This window comes from Armigeres subalbatus, chromosome 2 (assembly GCF_024139115.2).
Source record: "Armigeres subalbatus isolate Guangzhou_Male chromosome 2, GZ_Asu_2, whole genome shotgun sequence".
Classification (NCBI taxonomy): domain Eukaryota; kingdom Metazoa; phylum Arthropoda; class Insecta; order Diptera; family Culicidae; genus Armigeres; species Armigeres subalbatus.
Genome location: NC_085140.1, coordinates 439,880,173 through 439,893,385, shown reverse-complemented (window position 1 = coordinate 439,893,385; position 13,213 = coordinate 439,880,173). Strand labels below are relative to the sequence as shown.

General features: G+C 36.5%; 1 long non-coding RNA gene across 1 annotated transcript; it reads left to right on the top strand.

The window, feature by feature from the left end:
• The first annotated feature begins 1,408 nt into the window (after window positions 1-1,408).
• LOC134218086 (uncharacterized) lies at window positions 1,409-3,210 on the top strand. The gene is made up of 4 exons (XR_009981247.1): window positions 1,409-1,545; window positions 1,602-1,754; window positions 1,819-2,226; window positions 2,291-3,210. It is a non-coding gene; the product is annotated as an uncharacterized LOC134218086 (long non-coding RNA).
• The last annotated feature ends 10,003 nt before the right edge of the window (window positions 3,211-13,213 follow it).

Here is a 13,213-nt window from a genome sequence, read left to right as displayed (position 1 = left end):
CTTCTCATGTAATTGTAATTCCTCCTTATCTAGAAACCCCCCCATAAATTTTTTTTAGGAAATTCACGAGGAAATTCCTTGAAGATTTCTTTTCTTCTAGTTACTTCTAGATATTTCTTCGGCTATTCTTTCTTCAGGAAGAATCCGGCATTTCCTTCAGGCATGCATTCGAGAGTTCCGTCAAGAATACATACGGAATTTCTTCCCAAAATTCTACCAGAAGTTTCTTCAAAAATTTATGACGGAAATCCTCAGATTTAGCTCCATAATTTCACTTGCAAATCTTTAAGAAATTCCTTCGAAAATTCTTCTAGGAACTTCTCCGGGCATTCCTCTCGGAACTCTTCCTTTAATTCCTCCGGGATTACTTCCAGGAAAATTTCCGAGAACACCTCCAAACAATCAATAGCGAAATCATCTAGCATTCAAATCTGGAATTCTTTTCGCAATTACTTCAGAATATCCTTCAAGAAATCCTCTAGAAATATCTTCATGAATTTCTCCTGGAATTCGTCCAAGTATTTCCCCAGAAATTCTTACAGGTATTTTTTCGGGAGTGTTTTCAGGTACTTCTCCAGGAATTCCTTCAGGAATTTCTCCGGGAGATTTTCCGCGGAAGTTTCGGACTTCACTCGGAATTTACTCGGATATCTGCCAAGAGTTCTTCCAGAAATTTCTTCGGAACAATCCGCAGGGATTTTCTTCAGCAATTCATCTGGGAATACTTTCAGGATTTCATCTGGGAATTTCTGCATTAATTTCTCCTGGTATTTTTCTGGGAATTCCTTCAGATATTTTTTCGGAAATTCCTTTAGGAACTTCTCTAAGAATTATTTCAGGACTTCCATGTGGGAATTCCTCCGGAAGTGCTTGTAGGAGTTCCTCCGGGAGTTCTTCCAGGAGTTTTTCCAAGAAATTCTCCGGTAATACCTCCAGGAACTTCCTCCAGGTTTGAATCAAACATATTTATTTTTAAAACCAAATTTAATCCCCGTTTGTTTTATACATATACTAGTGGGCAGCCCCTCGCTCGCCTTTGAACTCGAGTTCGGATCGGAACCAGATTGGAAATTGGAAATTCGGATTGGAAATCAGCAGAGGAGCAGGAGCAAGAGTGTAATCATATGTTTTCTTGCTTCCAAATTGATGATAAGAATGTTTTTCAGGTACAGAAAGGTAAGTAAATGAAATATGAACGTTTGAAATTGTGAAAGCTGGTAGTCAAATCATTGACGAATACATAGACCGAAATGTCCGGTACAAAGCCATCAGAAAATCGGGCACCATGTCTTCTTCTTCATTTTGAAGAAAATACCCCTCGTGGGTGACGAATTACATAAATATTTATTTTACGAGCGCTGACTTACCCCTCTCAACGTTTTGACAGTTTGTCTGTTTGTTTTTCTCCCTCACCTTGCGTCGTCGTTTCGGTTGTGAATCGTGCAAAAATAAATATTATTCTGCTTGAAAATTAATATGTTTCTTTGTGCGGGGTGTAGAATCTGCTGCTGAACCCTTTTTAACAAACGTGGGGCCGTAACAAATGTAAGTATTTTGTTCTTGGAATGATAAAACAATGATTAATTTGTATTTTGTTTCAGGCTTCTTTATTGCAACTCATTCCGCAGAAACCCGTCATCACACTTGTCTCCATCCCGTTCGAATTGAGCGTCACCAGCCACACAGTCGGCGGACGCAGAGGGTCCGCAAATCATCTTCCATCTGGCTGCGATCGATCCGTTTATTTCTTCCGTGTAAGTAATATGGCTTAATTAATATATTCGAAGTACATTTACATATTTATTTCAATAATCCCAGATCCATGAAACCGACGACTCCAAGGCAGAAAGACTTCACCGTAGGAATCGTGGTAATCGAAAACTACCTCGATCGACAGAAATGTTTTCCTTGAACTTCATAAATATTATAAACAAAGCAGCCATAAAGATTCCAATGATTCCAGTAAATTCGGAAACCATCTCCTACCCGTTAATAGCGAAAGGGAATCAAGTCGTTGGAGCTGCCTGAGTTGGATAACGCAATTTCTAGAAGTATTCAATATTGCATCACCGGAAAAGAAAAAAAGGCAGTGAAGGATGGAGATAATTCATCTGAAACTACTGGCACCGAAGAGGAATGTGGCAGTGAATAAGGAAAAGAAAGGCGATTGGTACAGCTCAAGGAACGGCAGGGAGTCGTACTACCACCCTTATACAAACAACACAGGTAAATTGTTAATATTCCATAACTGGCATGACATTTTAACCTAATCATTAATGATTTGTTACAGCTCTCGCGATAATTATGCACGGTTCATGCAGGAAAATATGATCTATCCTATAAAACACATATACGACACCATATGAGAACATGACTGAGCAAATTCGAGCATTTGATGATGGATCCCAAAATGTCGGAATTGAATTAAAGATAAATGTTCGAAGGATAATGCTGACTTCAAGGCTGCGAGAAGGAAATTGAATGTGAGAGACAGGCGTTCGGGAACGGAATTAGAGATCGGCAGCGCGGTTGATAACTTTTTTCAAAAGAAGTACAATTTGTTCTTTGCTGGTAAGATCACTATTTATAGGAGTCTCAGGAATAGGAGAAATAGAGATATAAGTAGGAAACAAGATCTCGTTTGCCACAGCCGTTCTATGCATAATTGTCCCATGTTACCGTTGATGAAAAAATCCAAACTCGAATCAATTTGTCCCACCAATTTCAGAATCAATTGGATCTTGAAATTTAACAAATATTTTTGAAATATTATGAGCGTAGGCAAAACTTTTCCAGAACATAAAACGAATTACTAATTATTTATTCGGTTTTCATTCTCTTTTATCATCAAACAACAACTTCATTTTTTCAGTGGGACAAATTGACTCGAGTTTGAGATTTTTCTTCAAAGGTAACATGGGACAATTATGTATAGAATGGCAGTATAATGTTTCTAAAAAATGGTTTTATTTTATTTTCAAATTTTTTGAACAAATTCTAGATAGTTAAAGCACGTTGAAGGCCATACTACATATTACGTAAGCACTTAGGGGGGAGGGGTGGTCTGTCGTTCTCTTACGCATTATATAACTGAAAAACATGTATATGAAAAAAAAACTTAGATGAAGGAGTTGGGTTCGAAAAACTCATAAAAATAGTTTACGTAATATATGTACAATTACCAATAAAGAAGTTTTTCTTTTGGGAAGAGCTATTCACAACTTTTCTTTTTATCATTGAAATTGAATATTATCACTTTCTAGATAAAAAATGAGAGCATATTCACATTCAAAATTTCAAGTTTTGGCTTCAAAATTTCAAATTGTGGGCTTAGTGGCCGTGCGGTTAGCGACGTCAATCGTTCTAGGCGCATGTGCTATGGAGTGTGCACAGACACAACACTCGTCAAATTTGCATCGTTCACTGATTTACTGGTTAATTCCAGTCTTTTTTTTTAATTTCAAGTTCCACATTAGCACATAATTACTATTCGTTTGATTCTTAGTTGCAAAACTTTCGTAAGTTTCTGACAGAGCCAATGGACATTGCATGCCAGTTCCTTTTTAGAGCATGATGTTTACAGATAGCAGTAAAAACCTATAGTATCTTAAAATATAGCCGAACATTTTGAATGTTTAGCCCTCAGTTTAATCTTATTCAGACTGTTCTTATTTGAGAATATCATATGTGCAGGTCAAAATCGATTTTTTTTAACTCACGACAATCAATTTTTCTCCTATTAGTCGCAAGTTCATTACTGCGCATCTGGTGCGCTGCACAGCACATCTGGTTGCGAACAATGTGCACCAGTTGCGCAATGATGCGCTATAAGTTAAACTCGAATAAAATCGGTTTTTGTGACTTCGAAATTCGATTTTCAACTGGAATCATGATACCTTCCTGAGAATTTGATGAAGCTGTGGGGAAAGAAGGAAAGACACAATTCTCTCTTATAAATTAAATTGATGTTTTTACTTAGAGAACTTAGTAATGGAGTAATAAAACAGTGTATAGTCTCATCATAATAATTTTTATTGCAATTTAAAATAACAATCAAATAATAGAAGTCTTGAACACTATAGAAATAATTTAGAGTTAAATACATTTATTCAAAACAACGAGTATTTCGATATTTGACAAAATATTTATGATGTCACTCGAAACTGCAATCAAAATAATCTAGTAATAACTCAAAAAGGGGCCCTCCTTAGCCGTGCGGTAAGACGCGCGGTTACTAAGCAAGACCATGCTGAGGGTGGCTGGGTTCGATTCCCGGTGCCGGTCTAGGCAATTCTCGGATTGTAAATTATATCGACTTCCCTGGGCATAAGAGTATCATCGTGTTAGCCTCATGATATACGAATGCAAAAATGGTAACTTGGCTTAGAAACCTCGCAGTTAATAACTGTGGAAGTGCTTAATGAACACTAAGCTGCGAGGCGGCTCTGTCCCAGTGTGGGGATGTAATGCCAATAAGAAAAAGAAGAACTCAAAATGGATCTGAGGAAGATCTATTTAATTTTTGTACCTCACAAATACCATGTACTAAAATCAAATAATTCATTTTGAATGCGCCTGAGGAATGAGCATTAAAGAATAAATCATTTTCTTATGAAGTTGAACTTCATTACAAACGTTGAAGAATTTCGAATATTACTTAACGAGAATTTATTTTTCCCGGCATGAAATTTCCGGGTCTTTCCGCTTTTTTTGCCGATGACTTCAATTTCCCGTCTGTTTCCTGGTTCAATGGCCACCCTGAGTCTTTACCAAGGTGGTCCATAATAGGGACTTTCTATTGCGAATCCGCCCTTGAGCTGTGGATGTTCATGTGCTGCCGATTGTCCATCATCCGAGAGTGTTCCGATTTGCTGGGCAGCTGTCGATTTGCTGACGAGATTTTGCTCACTCTATGCGCGTTGTGGGGACCACATTGGTGATAGGTTCAGTATATGGAGCAGTCCGAATGTTCATCTGACGACCACTGGCTTTACTGGTTGCGGGCATTGCCAAGTGTTCGTTGGACACTTTGGGTTTTTCGGAGGTTTGCCATGTTCATCAGGCTAAAATAACAGGAAATGTAAGTATGAAAATAGCGCAGAGTTTATAGTGCAATTACTTACCGGCTGGCTTTCAAGTGACGTTGGTATTCAAGGCGTTGTTTCTCCAGGTTTTCGTGTCGATCCATGTCACAGGGTGGTTGCTTGCCATTTGTCCTCCGATGTGGGAGCTTCACGTTGGGTATTTCCGACGGTGGATGTATGATATTCGCTCGGTTTTTTCGTCTTGCGATCGCGACTTTACTTTACTGAATTCCGAGTGGGAGTAGCATTTGAGCTGTTTACAGCAGTTCACAGTAGGGTGACCAGATTATTTTTTGATGAATCGGTAGCCTGGCTGCAGAAAAATCAGTAGTTATCGGTAGGCCGGGAAATGGATCAAATCGCATCGAACAATCTTTCAACTACATACTCACCCAGTTATTATAAAATATTGTTTTATTTTAATTAAGTTTCCACAAAAGATATTTTAATTACTAGATAAAGATTATCGCTTCGGTTCCCTTTGTTCTGCTGTCCGGAACATGTTGGGTACCAAGTTGTCAAATCGTATGGATTTTCCTTCTTTGACATTTAGCTCCCCTATCCTCGCAAGCAAAAGATGTTCCGGACAGCGACGACAGCGACAATATTTATCTAGTAACTAAAATATCTTTTGTTTCCACCCCTCCGTTAGACCAATATAGTAGAAATGAAGGAATTTATATTTATTCCGGCTTGATTGAACTTTTATTTTAACAAAATTTGTTTAAAATCATTCAACTTAAATTTAATTCAATTTATTTTGAATTTATTTCAATTTAATTGAAAAACAGAATCAATTTGTTTAAATTTATTCCCAAGTCTATTTCAGATTAGGTTTTTCTTAACTTACATTTAATTGCAATTCATTTTAATTTAAGCTTTATTTAATTTCAATTTAGTTTTAATTCAACTCACATAAAAATTTTCTTCAATTTTATTTAATATTATTTTTAATCTATAAAAACTCAATTTCTAATTTTAAAAACAATTTCATTGTAGTTTATATTTGCTCATTTTAATTGAAACCAAATTAAGATTTAAATCAACCTAATTTTAATTTCAATTTTGATTTAATTTTACTTTAGTTTTGTTTATCAATTTAGATTAGTAGAGTAGTTAGTAACTATTCTCACAAGAAATAGCCAAGTTGTGTTTCTGTTTCGGTGTCAAAGCTTTTTCTTACTGTAGCAACTAACACAGTTTATAACAATTTACATGAATGTACTAAACAGTAACCGTTTATTTCTCCCATGATCGCATCGCATCCGGTACTTTTGGGGCATGTCTATAATCATCATCACTTCCTGGGTACCATCGAATTCGTACTGAAAATCTCGCGAAACATCGCCTTCGGATGGTTCTTGCTGCGCAACATTTTTCTCGGCCTGGAAATGTCCAAAACTCACGGTCTGATTCAGGCACAGTATACTCGTACCCATACGTTGTTTTCCTAGTTTTTCACTTTGTCTTCACTAATGTTCGGGGCCAGTTCTGCTCCGTATTTTAATTTTTGTGTGGTTTACTGCCCTTTCCACAAATTTTTATTAGCAACGGCTGTTGAGAAAAACACGAAAGCTAAACAACAAATGAACCGATGCCAGCGAAAGTGGTACATGTTACATTGAGTAAATTTTTCAGGAGACGCATTTTCCCAAAAACATCGAATAATAAATTCATATTTGAATTTTTTTGCAATTAAACTGTACCAACATGTTATGACTGATGTGCCTAAAGATAGTAATGAAAAATAAGCGAATTTTATGACAAAGTTCAAGTTTATTAGAACAAATTGTACATGTACCACTATTAATGGGAACAAAAGGAAACAGAAACCGTAAAACGTTGATAGTAAAAGTGGTACATGTACATTTTTAAAATCATTCTAAACGACAGTAAACTATCTTGAAATTCGAAATAGGAATAAAATCTGTTGTGAAAACAGTCATGTTGCTGAATTTTTTTTTAAATAGACTGATTTTAGTAGGTGGAACTGTACATGTACCACTTTTTCTGGCAACGAAATGGCCATTGTGATATATACCAGAAAATAAAATGTGCATATCTCCAGATTTAGTTGCCAAAAATCACTTTTTCGTTATTCTCTTACTAGATCTTTGCAAATAGAAGCCGTTTGTGTAAAAAACTCAAAATTGACAAAAATGGTTTATGTACCACTTTCGCTGGCACCGGTTCAAATCAAGAATGACGTTCCGTGAAATCCAATTCAAGCATAATTTTTCATAACGACGTATGTAACAAATATGAGGATTCGAGAAATCCTCTGCTGAAAGTTGGCAAAACTTTTTCTAAAACTGTTTTAAAACTAAATCTTTTTTCAATACTTTTTTACGCTGGCATGCATCATTACAAGACACGTAATAAGCGTGCTTCACAGTAAAGCCCAGTTCATTCAAATTCATTGTGAAAAACGATAAAATTATACATACACCGGTATGCTACACGTACGTCGGTGTACATTGGTCGGTTTTCCATAGTGCACGATTGACGCAACTGCAGTTTTGTTTTGTTTTGATTTTTTTGTTACATAGGTCGCTCTTAGTTCCCATATGTTAAAGCGACGTATGTAACAGTGAGACTTCAAAAATAGAAATTTTTACATACGTCGATTCGCAAAAAGATTAAATTAAAGAATTCTCGCTTAACTTTTCAAAAGGACCTAAGTAACATATTTTTCATGAATAAATTTGAGTACGGCAATCAAAAGCTTTCATATTGGTCTGCTGATTGCACTATTCAAATTAAATAATGAAAAAAATGTTACTTAGGTCCTTTTGAAAAGTTAAGCGAGAATTTTAAGATCTGAAATCAGTAAAATCGATGCGTATTATATATTGTCTGTTTCCTTGGTAACAAAACGCGCCGACCATTTTTTAGGCACTATCAAAATCGTCGCCAACATCTTTATTCTAAAATTATGTTAGTTTTATTAAAAAATAATGTCAATCTGCATTAAAAACAGGGCTCAATTTTGGGAAATAATGTGATTATTGAGTATATAAAATTTTGTTCACAGTTGATTTGACAGATCTTATTGCCATTTCTGCTGGCGACGATTTTGGCGTCAATTTGTTTTGCGACGATTTCAAATCGTCGCGGCCGATAAGGTGGGAAATTGATAATAAAGCCGCGTGTGATTGTCACGTTGTATTAAAAACCCCGTTTTGTTTACTTTTGTTACATACGTCGTTATGAAAAATTATGCTTGAATTGGACTCACGAAATGACATTCCACTTGAATGCTAGAAAACATGCGCAGGGCCTTCGGCCTTCAGTCGAGCAGCAAATTCGATCAGTTGTATCATGTTATTCGCAATAACATGTTTTTCAAAGGTGTTATTCGGCTGCCAGAAATGTATGGGAATATTACCTTCGAAAAACATGTTATTGGCCGAATAACACCAAAGCGCGAATAACATGTTATTCAATCAATCGTAGTGCGGATATAGTATTATAGATATTTTTATGAAACATATTGATTTAGATTATTAATTTTGATGTTTTATTTCTAATTACAATGAAAACTAGATTTGTTTACAATTGTCAGTTCCGCCCTTTTGAAATGGTGATGCCGAATTGATTTTTGAATCAGAAACAGGAGGTAAACAAAAATGGAAATGACAACTGTTGTCAAACTGACGTGATTTGAATTGAGGGGCTTCTCAATGGTCGAGTGATTGTAATAATTGTAATCCGTCACTCCCCAGGGGTATATAGTGGTGCCCGAAAAAATGGCCACCACTCCGTCTATGTATTCGTCAATGGTCAAATGCTACCAGAATATGAAAATTGGTAGAATTGATAAGAAAATATTATGAGTGGTCAAACCAAAACAATAATATCCATGTTTGCTTCAAACATTTAGCTGTTTGAAACAACTTGAAACGCACATTTGGTTCAATAAAAAGTTTTCGTTCGCTTCAAATGCAACAATATGTTTGATCCAAACATATTTATTTTTGATGCCAGAACAAACTGAATTTATGTTGCGATTTACCTAGAATATGTTTGTTTTTAACGTAGTTTTTTCTGCGTGTTTGGGTTCCTTTGAGTTCCTTTTCAGAGAAACACCCTGAGAAACTGCCAGTGAAACTCCCGGAGGGATTCTCGTAGAAACTGCTGGTGGATCTCCCGGAGGAATTCCCGAAGGAACTGCCGGAGGAGCTCCCGTAAGAACTCCCGGAGGAATTTCAGGAGGAACTCCTAGAAGAATTCCTAGAGGACCTCCCGGATGAACTCCCAGAGAAACTATCGGAAGAACTTCGGGAGGAGTTTCCAGCTTAATTTCTGAAGAAAGCCTAAATGATTTCCTGAAAAAAGCCTGAATAATTTCCTGGAATAGCTTCTGGTGGAACTCCCGGAGGAATTTCCGGAGAAACTCCCGGATGAATTGCTCGTGGAATTCCCGGAGGAGCTCTCGAAAGAATTTTCTGGAATAATTTCTGAAGAAACTCCCGGGAGAATTTCCAAAGGAACCCCGGGGAAACTACCAGAAGCATTCTCGGAAATAAGAGAATTCATCTTATAGACAAATCTCGTCTAGCTGAAACCTTTGTTGGGGTTTGTAGCTAGACCATCATCATCATCAGAGAACCTCCCGGAGAATTCACTGAGGAGCTCGCAGAGAAATTCTCGGAGGAGCTTCTGGTGGAAAATCTATATAAATTCCTGAAGAAGCCTAAATAAATTCAAATTCTGCCGAAATTCCCGGAAGAATTTTCAGAGGAACTGCCGATAGAACTACCGGAATAATTCCCGAAGCCACCAAGAAATTCTTGGTGGAAATGCCGGTGGAACTCCTGGAAGAATTCCAGGAGAAATTTTCGGAGAAACTCCTGGAGGATCTACCAGTGGAAATCTTGAAGTTTCCACCGGAATTCTTTCAGGATTTCATTGCGAATTAATCTAGGAATTCCTCCGAAAATTCCATTGTTGATTTCATTTTCGGTATAATTTCTGTATAAATTTCCGGTGGAATTCCTGGAGAAATTCTTTGAAATTTTCAACACAATTCACGGAAAATTTTATGGAATTTCTTGGAGTAAATAATGGTGGAATTTTCGGATCAATTCCCGGCAAAATTTATGGTGGAATTCCTGAAGACACTGCCGAAGAATCCCTGATAGAATTTCGGATAGAATGCCAGGAGCAATTGTCGAAGGAATTCCTGGATAAAGCTTGCATATTGATTTTTCTGCCTATTTTATAATAAATATTATTTCAGAGAGGATTTGTTTTGAAATTCAGATGTATGGTTCTAGTTTTCTTAAATTTATGGAAGAATGCAGGATTTTTATAATAATTGTTATAGCCGATTTTATATTCTTTCTGAATACTAAGTTCGTTAATATTTTCCTAACTTTATTTAAAAATATCTGATGAGCAATAAATCACGCATTTTTAAATCCATTATTGTTTTAAACATTATTGTTTCGATTTGGTTTCATGTGTTAATATTCATGTGTTTTTATAAAACTACTATAAAACTACGATTTAGAAGACCAAAAAAGTTGCTCCCCCCCCTTCTCGAAATCCTGGCTACGCCCATGGAGGGGTCATGACAGCTGCTGGTTCTAAAATGCATTTAGAAGTATCACCTCGAAAAATCTTGAAGTTTGATACCCATATTGGTAGGGTTCTGAACGTTTTTAAAATTGGCCACTTCCCCCGGGGCACCTGGAACCTACTACAGAGTGGTCAGGGCAACTGATCGTCCTGAATATGCTTCCTGAAGCATCTCCATGAAAAATCTTTAAGTTTGATACCCATATTGATAGGGTTCTGAATGTTTTTCAAATTGGTCACTTCCCCCGGGGCACCTTGAGCCTACTACAGTGCGGTCAGGGCAACTGATCGTCCTGAATATGCTTCCTGAAGCATCTTCATGAAAAATCTTGAAGTTTGATAACAATATTGATATGGTACCGGGTAATATATACGTGATTGGAAGGATATACATAATTGACCATAGTATCCGGAACCAGGTTTACTGAAATGGCCATATCTCGGATGTTTTTCAACGTATCTTAGCGCAACCGCCCGCATTCAGTTTTCAATAAGATCTAGTTTCTATAGGAAAATAGTGTTTATCGATGTAACTTCAAACCACACAAAAATACGAGCGGCAGAAAAAATGTGTTTTTGACATGGCCTCCGAAAATCCGGAACATCTCCGGTGTCCGGTGGCCAGTATTCGTGACCGTGCATGTTCCTAAATTTTGACTAAATTTGCCGTTGAATGCTTCCGATTTTGTCCAATTTCATCAATTTTTCAAAAAAGTTATAAGGATTTGAATTTGGGCCAAATTTTGCCTATCTCAATCATTTTGCCTAACCCCTGTAAATCTTTAAAATCCATCATCCATCATCCATCATCATAGGGGAACGGTTCGGCACTTCATCTCATAGCTCCCATTTCCATCCCATGAAAAACAAAGCAATGAAAAGGTATTTGATTTGTTATTTATTTTCGTGATTTTTTTCAGCAGTGAGCACGCATGTTAGCAAAAAGAAGCGACAAGATTGGTGCTGTATTCCTCTGTTTTGCGATGAGATGAATATATGTACAGTGAGATGGAAATCGGAACAGTTCCCCTATATAATAGCCCTGTTTGTCTGTCCGGTGACTAGCCAACCAGACGCAGCACATGGGGAAATTCTCACAAAAAAATAAAATATGTGACACTTCAATTCTTTTTTACTATCAGAAAACAAAACCAGTGACAACCTTAGACAACCAGACACAGCATTTGATGAAAAAAATCACAGACAACAGACGTTGAAAATTTTGATTTTTGCCTTTCTCGTACAACAAAGTTGTACCAGAAAGGCTTTCATTTCACTCCCAAAACGTACTTTTTATAGAGCGCTTGTAGACCCATAGTATTATATACTATTCGATTCAGCTCGACAAACTGAGCAAATGTCTGTCTGTCCGTGTGTGTGTCCGTGTGTGTGTGTGTGCGTATGTGTGTGCACATTGAAACATTAGCCAATTTTTCTAGTACTAAACCTGAATCGATTTTGCTACAACAAGTTGCATTCGATGGGGAATGTTTTCTTCTTGTTCACTATTGAGTTTCATAATGATGGCACTTCTCAAAAAATAGTAAATATTCAAAGAGTGATGAGACATCATTATTTCGTAACAAATAAGCTATCGATTTTCTAGGTTATGTTCTCCCAAGACACAATTTATTCGAAACCGGCACACTGACAGCATAGAATACACAGCTTACACGGAAGAAAAAACTTCACAAAGAAACATAGAAACCCATTAATGAGTTAAAAGTACCTATTTTAAGATTTCATGTATACACTGAAAATTCTCGTTTATTTTTCAAAATGACCTAAGAAACATATTTTCATTAGCAACCCTATAACCAGAGACCGGCGGAGTGAAAAACTGTAGAAATGGCAACGTATGAAAATGCATGAAATCGTCAAAATAATACTGGCAGCACTTGAACTTTTTGCATTCTTCTTATGGAAGCAAAAAGTAAACAAGTCGAATTGGAACCGCTTTTGACGGTTCGATTGGAAACAAGATGGCGTCTTCGCCGATCTCTTATTCTAGTATTTCTAATTTTCATGAATGAATTTTAATATTGCGATCAACAGACCAATATGATAGCTTTTGATTGCAGTACACAAATCAATTCATGAAAAAAAGGTGACATATGTTCTTTTTAAAAGTTAAGCGTCATTTCTGCCATTTCTTTCCCCTATGGGCCGATGTGAGCAGTGAGAAGTGAAAAGTGAGACGTGAGAAGTGCGAAGTGAGGAGTGAAAAGTAAGAAGTAAGAAATGAAAAATGAGAAATGAAAAATCACCAGATGATCCTAAATGAAAACAAAAATGTTTTTCCAAATTTAATCTAGACTATCCTTTGAAAAGAGCTGAATTTTTTTTGCTAATATTTTCAAATGGATATAATAGAAAAACGACGCATCCCACAAAAAAGTGTTGCATGGGTGCCCATCGCAAAATCAGTCAAACTTTCTAGTGAAAATATCGGAAACAATCCAAATTGAGCCCTACACTGAAAAAAATCAGTTTAAAAATTTTAAAGTCGATTTGCGAAAAAACGCCCTTTTTTATTTAAATGAAAT